We start from the raw sequence: 14,108 nt of genomic DNA on the forward strand, positions 1-14,108 counted from the left end.
GTTGATTTTTAGTGTAGTCTCCAATTTCACCTGTCTTTCCCCTCTCAGCAATCTGTTACGGATTTGTTTGCTGGAATGGCTGGGGGTGGCGGGTGGGGTCAGGAGTGAGTTAGTAAGCATTTCATTTCACCCCCAGTAAAGGGTAAGATGATTGAATCAGTCAGTCTGCTGAGACGGGGCCAGAGTTACCTGATAAATATTGGGGCCATGCCACTGGGTGAAATCTTTTCGCTAAGTGACTCTGAAATACAATCCCAGCCTAAATTTGCTGAGTCAGTGGGAATTTCTCAGGGAATCCATGTTCAGCTGGCCCCAGAAATGATTTTGATTATGAGACAAGGTATTTTGGCAACAGGTGCTGGCTTTTATTTTCCAGGTTCAGAACTTGAAAGTGTCCAGTTCATTAAGTTCAAGCACTGGAGTCGATTAAAGGTAGATCCTGAATGGTGTCTGAAGGACCCCCACTGTATTTTCATGACACTAAACAGTGGCACTTAGGCAGCTGCAAAAGCTGAAGTTTGAACTTCTGATTCAGATCATCTCATTTACAGAAAACAGTTCCCCAAACTGAATTGCCTGAACTTGACTAAATATGGGGCACCATTTTAAAAATGGCTTCATGCTGAGGTTCTAGATATTTTGAGGTGGTAAGAGTAAGGTACGGTTTCTCCTACTGCTCAGGGATACTTCTGTTTCTCATATGCCAGGGACCCAGGTGTTGAGCCCAATAGAAAACCATAGAAATTAGCATGGATGTGATGCTGTTCATGAAAGTCACAATCTCCTTAAACTGTTCTTTATTAAACTTTTCAGGGATCCACTCGTTCAGATTATTCAACAAACATTTTACGTGCCAGGCACATCATGGTGGTGGGACATGAAGTAAAATGTGACTTGGTGTCTACTTCAAGGAGCTTCCAGTCCACAAGAGGCTAAGGGGGAAACGAGCGGTGACTGCAGCTAAAGGGTGGTTGCTCCTGTCTTCCCAGCATGGCGGTGACAAGCTAGAGGTACACCCAGGACGGATGACCAGCAGAAGTGAGTCACCTCAATCAGCACTGTTGTTTTCAATAGCAGAGCGAGGAGTTCCAAAACAGAATTGCTGTTTTTTGTTTTGTTTTGTTTTTGAGACAAAGTCTCACTCTGTTGCCCAGGCTAGAGTGCAGTGGTGTAATCTTGGCTCACTGCAACCTCTGCCTCCCAAGTTCAAGTGATTCTTCTGCCTCAGCCTCCTAAGTAGCTGGGACTATAGGCACGCATCACCATGCCCGGCTAACTTTTTGTATTTTTAGTAGAGATGGGGTTTCACCATGTTGGCCAGGCTAGTCTCGAACTCCTGACCTCAGGTAATCTACCCACCTCGGCCTCCCAAAGTGCTGGAATTACAGGTGTTGAGCCACTGCACCAAGCCAAATTATTGGTTTTCAAAGTGTTTCTTCTTCCTCTTCTTCATGCTGTAAGAACATTCCAGTGACATTTGGGGGCTTCACACCCCTTGGCTTTAGCTAGATGTGTCCATGGAAAAAAATGATGACATAACCAAATAGAAAATCTCTAGAAACATGATTTTACTTTTCATCTGTTTTTCAATTTTAGTCAATTCAAAGCATAGACTACAGTCAAAGGGTGCATTCAGTCCCAAAACTGTTTACAAGCAGTGTTTAGGGAAGACAATGGGAATCTGCCTGGGCCCAAACAACGTGCAATGACCTCAATGAAAAAAATTACCTTTTCCTTCCCAGCTGTAGAAACCTGCTGCTGCTCTTCCACATTTATATAGAATTCCTGCGTCTACATCTATATATTAATAATTTCCACTTACATACCTGCCTGTAATGGGTCTATTCAGAGTCCTCTATATCTACATAGCCGTCTATCTATCTGATCCCCATATCTACTATTGTACAATTTTTTTCTGCTTACTTCTTTTTTCCCCTGTGTTTCAACTCATTCTGATCTCTTCTCAGCATCAGAGATTATGTTTATTTTTGTGGCTAAATCTTGGTCAGTCCAACAGCAATATTCAAAGAAACAATCTCGGATGTCTACCTTTTATTACCTATGAGGTCTTGGTGATATATGGAAAAGGGGGACTCTATGGCAAGTTTCATGACAGGTCTGCTTGTTAAAAACAACAGTAGTAACAGTTCTAATACCATCTCCACCCTCCTGACCACTTGTCCTCTTGGAGGTCAGCTAGATGCTGGCAGTTCCCTAGGAAATGACATTATATTACGCAGAATACCACATTAATTCAGAACCTGCCACCTAGCTAACTTCTGGCTCTGGAACCCTATCTGCTGACCCCTTTGCGACAATCAGGAGCAGGAGTGAATTTAGAATATAACAAAAGGGCCTTTTGGATTTTGTTAGTTGATCAAGAATCTCAGAGACACTTAAATTATATATGCATGAAATAAAATAGGCCAGGCTGGGCACGGTGGCTCACGCCTGTAATCCCAACACTTTGGGAGGCTGAGGCACGTGGATCACTTGAGATCAGGTGTTGGAGACCAAACTAGCCAATATATTGAAACCCCTTCTCTACTAAAAATACAAAAATTAGCTGGGCATGATGGCAGGCACCTGTAATCCCAGCTACTCGGGAGGCTGAGGCAGGAGAATCGCTTGAACCCAGGAGGTGGAGGTTGCAGTGAGCTGAGATTGCGTCACCACACTCCAGCCTGGGCGACAGAGTGAGACTGTATCTCAAAAACAAAACAAAACAAACAAACAAACAAAAAACCAGGCCAAAACATCCCATCAACCCACATGTCACATATTTACAAAAATATCCAATGGAGGTTCTGACGTAGAATAGAAAAGTCCTGGTTTTAATGAGCTATGAAATGAAGGACTTAAAAAATTACAAATGTGTAATTTCTTTTTTTATTTCTTTAACTTTTAAGAACAATCCCATGCATAGAGCCCAAACTGGAGATCTGTAGCTTTCAGTGACTTTCTCTCTCAATTACTCTGGGGGAACCTTCCTCCCCTGTCCTCCAACCTGTCTTAACAGACACAGACACGTAGCATAATTCAATAGTGCTGCCGTTATTAGCAGCCTCTGTGAACCCAAGTAACCTTGCATACAAGTCTCATGGAAAGCACACATTTGCCAGTTGCTATTAACCGTTGACATAGTGTGGGGGTAACATTGTGTATGCTGATACTGGGGAGGGGGCAGAGATGGGAAAGGGGCAGTTATAAATTGCTGAGTTACTGTGTTTATATTTAGCACATCTTGCAGCAGAGATTCTGTTTCTCTTTCTCACACACACACATACAGACACACACACAATCAGTGTAAAGATTCTGACCTATGCCTGGAAATACAATCCGAAGCCTAGATAAAGGGAAGAGCTAATGAAGGCTCACAGTCGAAGCTGTCTGATTTGTACACACTCAGCACACATTCAGACTTGACTGTATAGGTCAGATTTTCTAGAAACATGCGATCATGGCTTTTTGAGCTCAAAATCTGTGGATAATTGTTGCTTACCCCAGTATCCCACTTTCCTTCTTTTCCTTGGAAGTAGAAACCTTGATTTTGAGGTAGACACATTGCTGCCCAACTGAATGACTTGATCTTCTTCCTGCCTTGTAGCTAGGTATGCCTAGACTAAATTCTGGTTGACCTGAAGTAAACAAAAATGTGGTATGGTTCCTCTGGCAAGTGTCTTTGGAAAGGGGGTAGGTCCTTCGTCTCTTCCTCCTTTCTGCTTTCTGGAATGGTAATGTTAAAGGCTAGAGCTATGCAGCATCTGGTACCTGAGAAATAGGCTGAGGCAGGCAGATCACCTGAGGTCAGGAGTTCGAGACCAGCCTGGCCAACATGTGAAACCCTGTCTCTACTAAAAAATACAAAAAAATTAGCGGGGCATGTTGGTGCGCACCTGTAGTCCCACTTACTTGGGAGGCTGAGGCAGTACAATTGCTTGAACCCAAGAGGCGGAGGTTGCAGTGAGCTGAGATCATACCACTGCACTCCAGCCTGGGAGACAGAGCAAGACCCTGTCTCAAAAAAAAAAAAAAAGAAAAGAAATAAATATACTACAGGATGGCAGAATAGAAAGGTGACAATGTTCCTGAGCCTATGCAGTGACCATAATCATCCTGGACTGCCTACCTCTCAACCACTTTTATGTGACAGAAAAATAAATGTCTATTTCTTTAGGCTTTACTTCTTCTTTTTCTTCTTCTCTTTTTTTTTTTTTTTTTTTTTTTTTTTTTGGTGATATGGAACTGAACCTAATCCTAACTGCTACAAATAGACCTTAGAGGTCATAATAGACTTCATTTTACAGATAAGGAAACTAATGATTAAAGATCAACTTTGATAAATGTCTCAATCGGGAAGCAGAGTTGGCAAATTAATTACACTTCTGTTTAATCTTCTTTTTCTAAAGATAGATGATGAAGGTTCTATTTTATATGCCTATCAGTATCTGCTAAATGAATACGGTTTTATATTTCACATGTCTGTGAATTTCTGAACCTCTGAGGTCTTCCAACTGGCACATCTAATCCCAAGTCACACATATTCAAGGAATAAGCTATTAAATAATAAAAAATGTGAAGAGGAATAGTAATGAACAGACTTGAGAAAATTTTCTTTTCCTGCTACGTTCATTAGATTCCACATGTCTTAATCTGCATCTTAGTACATAAATCTACAAAACTATATTAATTTGCACTGGTATTTTAGAAAGTGCTAAATGGAGATTTTCAAATTTGGGTGATAAGTCAGTATCTGGAATGTTGAAAGGTATCTTTACTTCAATATGTGTGCAAGATAATCTATGCTGTAGCCATAAAATACACCCCTGGATGCTTTTACAGAATAATACTGAAACACTCTCTGAAACTAATGGATATTGCTAAACTGACAAAACTCACTTATTAAATTCAATTAATGGGGTCCAAGAAATTAACGGCCTCTTCCTGGTGCTCCTCCGTGCCCCTCCCAATCTTCACTCCCACAAATCACAAAATAGCCATTAAAAATAGAAGGACATTTTCTTCCTCTATGTTAAAGTAATTTGAAATCATCTACCTTGTCTTCTAAAACTCCTCTCTTGTTGCCTTCTAAATACCCAAACGGAAAATGATCCTGGAGGAATGGGCAGTATGTGGTTTCCCCTATTCTACTAGACTCCAATCCACACAGACAAAGAAACCCGATATCCAACAGAGGTTCTTCCCTCCTTCGTACCTCCACCCACATGGATGAATAAACCTGATATCCAACAGAGGTTCTTCGTTTGGGCCTTCCCTCACAGTTATGGCCCAAAAAGCTAGGAAGGACAATGGGCATCCTTTCAAATAAAGAAATACGGTACAGAAATGAGCAGCAGAATCACAGTCCTGAACTCTGTGATGAATTTTTACTCAGGCGGTGAATGCTCATGGATAGGGGTTAACCTCTAACATTTGCGCGCATCCACCGGTTCGCTCTTGGCTCCTGGTAAGCACTTACAGGCATTTAAAGATGTGCAAAGGGTATAAGTCTTCAATGCTCTCTGCCTCTCACAAGCATCTCTGATAATATCCAACATCTGCTTAAATGCTAGCTTACCTTAAAGATAAACTCTCCTTCTTTATTTCATTCCACCAGGACTGAACCCTGACTTGGAACTATTTGCCTTGAAAAATGAGTTTTCTCTACCTCTGCAGAGGATGGCTGTTGTGTATAATGGTCTCTGAAATGCTAACGGAAGCCAAGAAATCACCTGTCATGAACTATGAAGCTATTAGTTATGAAAAGCAATACTGATATTTACCTTCTAACTCTTCATGCTGGAGGGTAAAGCAGCACACCCTGGATGTGCCTGGTGCCAAGCCAGGATAAAGAGAACATCTGCATCTCTCCTCCTCTGCCATTTTTGAACTGGAAATAATGCTCATGGTGATAACAATGTGGTGACTGTCGTTCAAAGCCCCTTCACACACATTATGATCTGATCTGCTCCTCCCAGGAATCCTGCATGAGGTGGGTATTATAAATGTTATAATGTTCAGAAGAGGGAACTGATGTAGAAAGTTAAGTGATGTACTCCAGGCAACCCCGAAAGAGCCTGGCAGGGCTGCTGCTTTGACCCTGGAGTTGAGAGGAGCTGTTCTTTCCACATCAACACCCCTGGGACATATTTCACCAATGCAACTGTTTTTCATTTGGGTCTATCTTTTCTTTGCTGATAGTAATCAAAGATCTAAAAGCTACAGATTTATCAAAGAACTGAAGCTACTAAAATTGTTGGCAATGTGGTGAAAGAAACTGGCAAACACGATTTTAAGAAAAGTTGAGACAACTGTGACAGAAGAAATAAAAGCTTATCCCCCCGGGTGTTTAAGTTATCTTCAGAACTAATATTTCTAATGTACAATGCACAACTAAGATAGCTTTTTTCTGATATAAAAATAAAGTGTGCTCATATTTGGAAACACAGAAAACTTAAAAAATAAAAAACTGCTTCTAATATCTCCAACATGATATATCCACTATTTACATTTTGATTGTATTTTGGCATATATATATATATATATATATATTTTTTAAAAGCTCACATATATCTGTGTATATTTATAAAGTTAGAATAATTCTGAATATATAATTTTGAATTCTTTCTTTCACTTAACATTGTATTGTAACTAGAATTATAAAATAGAATCAACTAGTTTTTTAAAGCTAATTAAAGGAAGAATGAAATAAAACCAGAAAAAACCTTAAACTACAGTTTGTAACTAACTGTAAAATCCAAGATCTCTTGGCAAATGGTAAGGAATTTTGACATATAAATTAATGGAGCTAAATTTTAATCACTGAGCAAATATTAATTGAGTCCTAAACACCTGAAATCATTCTAGGAGCCAGGCCTGGGATGTCGTGGTAGCTAAGCTCGAGTCCCTACTATTGGGAGCATACAGTGTCAGAAATTAAGAGAATGCAGTAAGTTCCAGTGGAGATGGGCTCAATTTACTTTCACACCAACTAGAATGGTGTGAAATAATGGTTTGCAAAGCAAATGAATGATGCATACCATCGTCTAAGAATAGCATTTAATTTTCTTACAAGAAGGAACTGCTTTAATTGGTTTAAAAATACTCACTACACACAAATATTTTGTTAATTAAAAATGAGTACCTATTGAACACTTATATGAACTAAATAGGAGCTAATACATGAGACAAAAATTATGTAGTTACAATTTTTTTTTTTTTTTTTGCTTTTCATTAATTGAATCAGACTGGACCTTCTCAAAGCATGTGAATGAGTGAGGATTTATTGTACCATGCAAAAACTTAGGATCTTTACAGGTATTAATATTCCTATTTAACACTAGTCCCATTTCAGCTGGTCAGGTAAGAAGAAATGTGATAGCAAAAGATATGCAAGATGTTAATCTGCTCTTAAAAAGATGAAACCAATATTTGACCTGAATTGATACAAGTGTTTTCTTTTTCTTTTTTTTTTCTTTTTGAGATGAGACAGGGTCTTGCTCTGTTGCATCTAGAGTGCAGTGGTGCAATCATAGCTCACCGCAGTCTCAAACTCCTTGCTCACGTAATCCTCCCATCTCAGCTTCCTGAGTAGTTGGGACTACAGGCATGCCACTAGGCCTGGTTAATTTTTTTTTTTTTTTTTTTTTTTTTTTTTCAGTAAAGAAGGGGTCTTGCCATGGTACCTGGGCTGGTCTCAAAATCCTGGGCTCAAGTAATCCTCCTGCCTCAGCCTCCCAAAGTGCTGGAATTACAGGCATGAGCCACCATGCCCAGCCCATACAGGTGTTTTAATTTGGTTTAATCCCAAATGTCTACAGAGGTCAGAGGACTTTACACATTTCTTTGACTTCTTTCTCTACTGGATCATGTGTTATTGTATAATTTCTTTAATATAATGACTGTGTGATTAAACCCAGGGCAAGCCAGAGTCAATAAATCAGTTACATGTATGTGATATTGTTGATACACATTTTTAAAATCACATTTTAGAAAATCAAAAAATTAAGGCACTTTGCAAATCCAATCTACTTTTCTTTTATAAAACAGGAAGGAATATTAGAAACACAGGAAGTTGAACATCTTGATAAATGCCAAGAAAGAGACTGTGCCTTGGAGGAAAGGCTGGCATGGAGCCAGTATCCTTCTGTGCCCCTGGTGTCACCAGACCCAGGATCAGATCAATGAGAAAGAAGGGAAAAGGGAAATTAAAAGAAGCAGGAGATATGGAGAGGAACGAGAGAAAGAAGAGAAGGAAAAGGAGTTGAGAGGGAAGAGAAGAGAAATTCACAGGTAGAATTGGTGGCTGAGCTGTGGAGAAACTGCAAAGCGAGAGAAAGCCCTCCAACGCTGAAATGCAATAAGACTGCATGACTCCATCACATGCTCAGCCCCAACCTTGCCCATTTGGATAAAGTGGATTCCATTTGGTAACGGTTGGCAGTAACTGTCATTTCTGAAATGCCGAGGGCCCATGTATACAACAAGTTGACACCTTTATAGTAGTATTTATAGCTCAGACACTTTAAAACATGACTGTGGGCTGGGCACAGTGGCTCATGTCTGTAATCCTAGCTCTTTGGGAGTCTGAGGCAGGAGGATCACTTGAGCCCAGGAGTTCGAGACCAGCCTGGGTGACCCAGTGAGAACTCATCTCTACAAAAAAAAGGTAAAAATTAGCTGGCCATAGTGGCACATGTCTATAGTCCTAGCTACTAAGGAGGCTGAGGCAGGAGGATCACTTGAGCCTGGGAGGTAGAGGCTGTAGGGAGCTGTGATTGCACCACTGCACTCCAGCTGGACAGCAAAGTGAGATACTGTATCAAAATAAATAAATAAATACATACATACATACATACACAAATAAGTGAACCTGTGGTAGAGTAGAGAATGTAGAGACAGAAGTTTATGTGGCAGGAAGGGGGCATGTGATACCAGGCTGAACAAGAGGCCCAAGTGGAGGGACACATAGGGCCATGTAGGTGTCCTGTTAACTCCATGGAAGAGGTTTCTGGGGATGTCCCAGGCCATGTTGCCTGAGTACCTGTCTGCCTGAGACTCATTCTATTCCTGAAAGTCTGCAACCATCAGTTGTATTCTTACATTGATTATGGTTCAACGGTATGGTTTCTCCATATAAATGTCCTGGCCACCACTTAGAAATGATCCATAATTTCTTGTTTGGGTCTTAGTTTTTCCACTTATACAATTTTTTACTTATTTTATTTTTTATCTGCTTCATGGGCATGTTAATGTGTACGGTTAACAGGCAATCATTAGCAGTTACCAAGTGAAAGACAAATGACAGATGGAATATTTTGATCTGTCCCACACATGTTTCTTGGTGAAGGTATTCAGGCCACTCCAGGGGCCAGTCTGGAAGCCTTATCTGATCAGGTTAGGGCATGATATAGTTTGGCTGTGTCCCCACCCAAATCTCATCCTGAATTGTAGCTCCCATAATTCCCACGTGTTGTAGGAGGGATCTGGCAGGAGACAATTGAATCATGGGGGTGGTTTCCCCCATACTGTTCTCGTGGTAGTGAATAAGTCTCATGAGATCTGATCGTTTTATAAGAGGTTTCCCCTTTTGATTGGCTCTCATTTTCTCTTGCCTGCTGCCATGTAAAGCATGCCTTTTGCCTTCCACCATGACTGTGAAGCCTCCCCAGTCACGTGAAACTGTGAGCGCATTAAACCTCTTTTTCTTTATAAATGACCTAGGCTTGGGTATGTCTTTATTAGCAGCATGAAAACAGACTAATACAGGGCATCACACCCAAATTAGACCTGTTTCTCCTCTACTTCCATATGAACTCTGTAATGCTTTTCCTATTGCTGATAACAACCTGGTTGCAGACTAACATGTTTTATCAATGTTTTTCTGTAAATAGGCACATGTTACATAAAGCACCACAGCATAAACCATGTGATAATACATTGTAATGACACTCTAAAAATGTAATAATCACTCAATAAAATCCTTAGCATCTGCTATCTACCTCGAATTATACCAGAAGCTTTTAGGATACGGGGGGGGGGGGGGGGGGGAAAGACATGGACCCTGCTAAAAAGGAACTTACAATCCAGCTGGAAAAAATAAAGCTCACACATAAAAAAATTAGGGAACAAGGCCATATTCAGTTAAGTGCAAAATTGCAGAGTATGCTCAATTAGCAAGCTAGAGGGTTTATTAGAAATAACAGTAGCTTAACAACTTCCCTACTATAAAACCATAGTTTAAGCCTGCTTTAACATCAGATCTGGTTTCCCACAACTGATTAACCTGAAAATGGTTTAGCACAACACTAATCCTTTAATTTAACAACCTATAAATGCTGTATATAACAAGTTCCACAGAGCCCTTTCTTGGATTCATAATAATGACCTGCATCTACCACACTATCCAATGTTCATTTTAATGAGCACCTCTGGACTTTAATGAACAATCTTAGGTCTAAGTGAGCATCAATTAAAGAGAAAATGTCTCCAAAGGTATAAATGGTGATGTATCATCTGGGTTAGCAGTGTTGAAAGAACACCTGTGAACATCGTGAGGTTTGGATGGCAAGTATGCCCCCTTGATCAGCAGCTCCCACCTCTGTCTGACACAGAGCGAAGCTGGGGCCTGGGATGAAATAAGAAAGCCCCAGCACATAAATAGTAGGGAAATACTATGGAAAGAGGAAGTCTGAAAGAAGAGAAATACATCTGAGCAACACAGAATTGCCGCAGGATTACCTGCATGCATTCTTACACGTTTCCAAGGACAAGAGGAGGGCATGGCATTAACCCGAGCCCCTGAACATATCTAATTCTGTAGGCATGCAAATGAGAATTGGTCTGACTGACTTTGCAGCAGCAACCAAGCCCTGCTAACTTCCCTTCAGAAGAACTCAGCTTGGGCTAGCAAAGAAAAGACGCCCACGCACCCACCTACCCCAGCGGCTTTGCAGAAGTGCTGCAGGGTGAAGACAATGAAGAAAGGCAAGGCTGGAGAAAGCCAAGGCATTCTGCCCTCTCCCAGCAAAGACAGCCTGGATGTGTTCAGACCCTATCACCGCATCAAAAGAAGAACACCAAGGAGAAAGGAATCACAAAAGCTCTGGCATGCTCAGGAAGGCACCTGGATTTGGAAAGGATACGTTATTGCCCAAGCTTAACTTCACTGATTTCCATGACTAAGCTACCTAACAGAAAACTCCTTTTTTTTTCAAGTTAAACTTCAAGAACTACAGCTCTGTTACTTAGAGTCCAAAGCAAATATCATCAGGACAAGTGTCTCTGAGGAAACAGCTGTCAACAACTCTGCAATTCCTCTATCCACTACATGCTAACACCCATCCCGAGCCCAGCGAATGTCCTTCTATGCCTGGTTAAAAAGATTGGGGCATTACAAAAATTCATCATTCCCCCTTCTCTCACCCTGATAATCACGGTAGTTTCTGGGGGACCTGGATGGAATCCTTTATTAAATTTTGGAGCATGAGAAAGGCTGGGTGGTGCCCACTTGTCATTTGTAAGTGAGTGCTGGATAATTTCCATCAGACCATAATGCTTGTATCTTTTTTTTTTTTTCCTGCTCATTGCCTTTCTATGATACTAATTTAAGGGTTCTTTCAAACCCAAATTTAGCTCTCTGTGCCCACCTAGATTGCTATGAGAATTGAAATAATCCAAGCTATTTGCTTTGGAAAATATACTCCATTGTGAATGAAAGGCCTATGGCCAAGGTGTTTCCTTCTGGCACCAGAAAAAAGAAAAGACAGAACAGGGAAGGGGCAGGGGGAAGTCTGATAAAAATGGACTCTCTGTTCAGTTACCTACAGATTTTCCCACTGGGCTTTACTTTAGAAAGCTGTACAGGTTAATGCTATCCACAAGCCCTGGGCACTGGTGCCCCATGGCACAGCTGCCTGCGGGATGGCACACGGTACACTAATAGCACACTTATTATTAGATTTTCTGCATGGTTACATAAGCCTACAAAAGGGAAAAATGTAAATGATTCAAGAAGATATTCTTCATGCGGTTCTCATGAAATCTTTAATATCTTAAGACTTAGGAAGAGCTCTCCTGGCAAGATGAGATCAATTTTCACGCTTCATTAGGAAAAAAGCCCTTTCAGTAATGTTACAGAAATGGCTATAGGCAAAAGAGAAAAAAAAATACACTCTGGACTGAACAAAACCCCAAGGCACTTTGGACTAAATCCTTTCTTTGTACCCACAGCATATCTGAAAGGAGAAGCAATGCTCACTTGGGGTGTGTGGGGATTGTATTTTGACTAGTCTGTCTACCCACAGAATTTCATTTAATCTAGGTGGAGTTGTTATCAATCTCCTTAGTCTTTCACGAATTTGAATGGACTGTAGCTTAAACCAACAATCACCCCCAAGGCATTGCAATGATATGAAGGAAACAGCTGACATGGGGCCTGTGGAGGTGGGAAAATGGTGGATTGGAGAGAGGCCATATACACATTGAATTTCTGCAAAGGCAGAGGCACATTACGTCACCTTCCCGCTTTCCTTTTCATTTAAAATTTACAGGTTTTCAAGACAATTTCCCTTTATTTCAGGAGAACGGAGAATGCAAAATATCTTAAGCACACCATTTACATTATTTTTTTCTGACACTTGAATAGTTGACAAACTCTGAAATCACTTCTTTTCAACCTAATGTTGATACCAAATTCTACTTTGTGGACTCAAAAAAAAAAAAAAGCAGTCTTTAGAATTGTTCAGTTTAAAAGCCTTGTCATACTGTAGTTACATATGCTCAGGGAAGTTATTGTATGCAGAGAGCTGCAGACAGTCTTGAAAGGTGAGGAGTATACAAAAATATAACCTGCAGGAACCTAGCAATCTAGCTTCAAAATGGTTTCATTCATTCATTCATTCACATGAGCACTTCCATCAATTTACTTTCAGTATCCCTCATATATGGGATTAGTGCCCATCTATAAGGGACCCCAGAGAGCTACCTCGCTCCTTCCACCACGTGAGGACACACCAAGAAGCTGTCATCTATGAACCAAAAAAATCAGCCCTCACCAAATACTGAAGCTGCTAGCACCTTGATCTTGGACTTCCCATCCACCAGCACTGTGAGAAATACATTTCTGTTGTTTATAACTTTATGGTATTTTGCTATAGCAGCCCAAATGGACTAAGACACTGCCAAAAGCCAAAAATACATCCACCTCAAAGGAAGAAAAGTTTGAAACCATTCAGCTGGAGTGATTGTGGCACACTCTTATTCTCTGCCTTGGAGAATAAGTCAGCTGATATGAGCCTGCTTTTCTGTGTGAAGAATGTACAGAGTTTGAAAGGAACTTCCTTCCTCTTCCCTCTGTCCTTCCCATTGCTGCGCACCTTCATGGATCATACAGGTTCTATGAGGGTCTGGAGGGTCAGAGCTGAACAGGTTACAGCCCCTGTTCCCTAAGAGCCCATGGTCTCGTGGGGAGACAGACACCAAGAAACCAGCACAGCTCGCTGGGATTAGTGCTCCAGTGGGGGTAGCTGAACCGTGCTCTAAGAGCAGAGAGGAACAAGACGATGTCTGTACTCCTGTGTGCACAGGAGCGGGTGGTGAGAGGTGGCTGCTGACAGGAATGTGGCACAGAGAAGACAAGATGTAAGCTGAATCCTGAAAGATAAGCAAAGCAGTTACCTAAGACAGAAGGGCAGCATTTGCATAAACGCTGAAGAATGCTTATAAAACTATGGTGGCATAGCATAAGCACATGCAGTGTTTGGGAGAACGGCCTGTGATTTGCTAGGGCTCCATCAGGTCTTTCAAGGTTAGAACAGAGCATCATCACACATAACAGCATGTGTATGTAATATGACAAGCAAGTGAGCTCCATTTGGGAAACTAGAGCTCTAAGCACCTTCTGCCTACTTCATGGCAAGGAGGGCCATCTCGGGCACCACTAGCCCTCTGTGGCAGCCATGGGGCTCGTTCCTATGCCCCTGGTCCACCGCACACTGTGTGCAGGTACTCAGGCCACACTGCTTCCCTTTGTCTATGCCAGGTGGCCTTATTCTTCAAAGCTCTGGCCAAGTTGTAATTCTTGCAGAAGCCTTACTTGCCCACTCCTA

The 14,108-nt window shown here is 41.2% G+C and overlaps 1 protein-coding gene and 1 long non-coding RNA gene across 9 annotated transcripts in view; one reads left to right on the forward strand and one right to left on the reverse strand.

The window, feature by feature from the left end:
• The window catches only part of ATXN1 (ataxin 1), a 457,657-nt gene that overhangs the window by 62,813 nt on the left and 380,736 nt on the right, over positions 1–14,108 (reverse strand). The gene's annotated exons all lie outside the window — the stretch shown is intronic.
• Positions 852–8,509, forward strand: LOC126952917 (uncharacterized). The gene is made up of 3 exons (XR_007725070.1): positions 852–1,038; positions 5,618–5,992; positions 8,050–8,509. It is a non-coding gene; the product is annotated as an uncharacterized LOC126952917 (long non-coding RNA).

Source organism: Macaca thibetana, chromosome 4 (assembly GCF_024542745.1).
Source record: "Macaca thibetana thibetana isolate TM-01 chromosome 4, ASM2454274v1, whole genome shotgun sequence".
Taxonomy (NCBI): Eukaryota; Metazoa; Chordata; class Mammalia; order Primates; family Cercopithecidae; genus Macaca; species Macaca thibetana.